Raw genomic sequence first — 387 nt, 5'->3', positions numbered from 1 at the left:
TTGTTCTGATGGGCAGGGCCATGCTCAGTAAATCTTTAATCCAATTTTCTGTTGATGGACTCATTTGAAAAGACCCTGATACTGAGAAAGATTGAAGGAGGGAGGATAAATGTATGACAGAGGATGAGATTGTTGGATGGCATCACTGACTCAAAGAACATGAGTTTGAGTAAACTCTGGGAGTTGGTGTTGGACAGCGAGGCCTGGCGTGCTACAGTCCATGGGGTCACAAACAGTCAGAAACAACTGAGCGACTAAACTGAACTAAATAAGCATAATACATCATGACCAGTGGGCTGTTTAGAACTTTTCAAGATCAAGTTGTGTTTGCCTAACAGTACACTTAACTGTCGTGTTGAGAAGAGACTGGCATGTGAGAAGAGGCAG

The sequence above is a fragment of the Bison bison genome, unplaced genomic scaffold, assembly GCF_000754665.1.
Source record: "Bison bison bison isolate TAMUID 2011002044 unplaced genomic scaffold, Bison_UMD1.0 scf7180017851503, whole genome shotgun sequence".
NCBI classification, from domain to species: Eukaryota; Metazoa; Chordata; class Mammalia; order Artiodactyla; family Bovidae; genus Bison; species Bison bison.
This window is presented reverse-complemented; position numbering follows the sequence as displayed.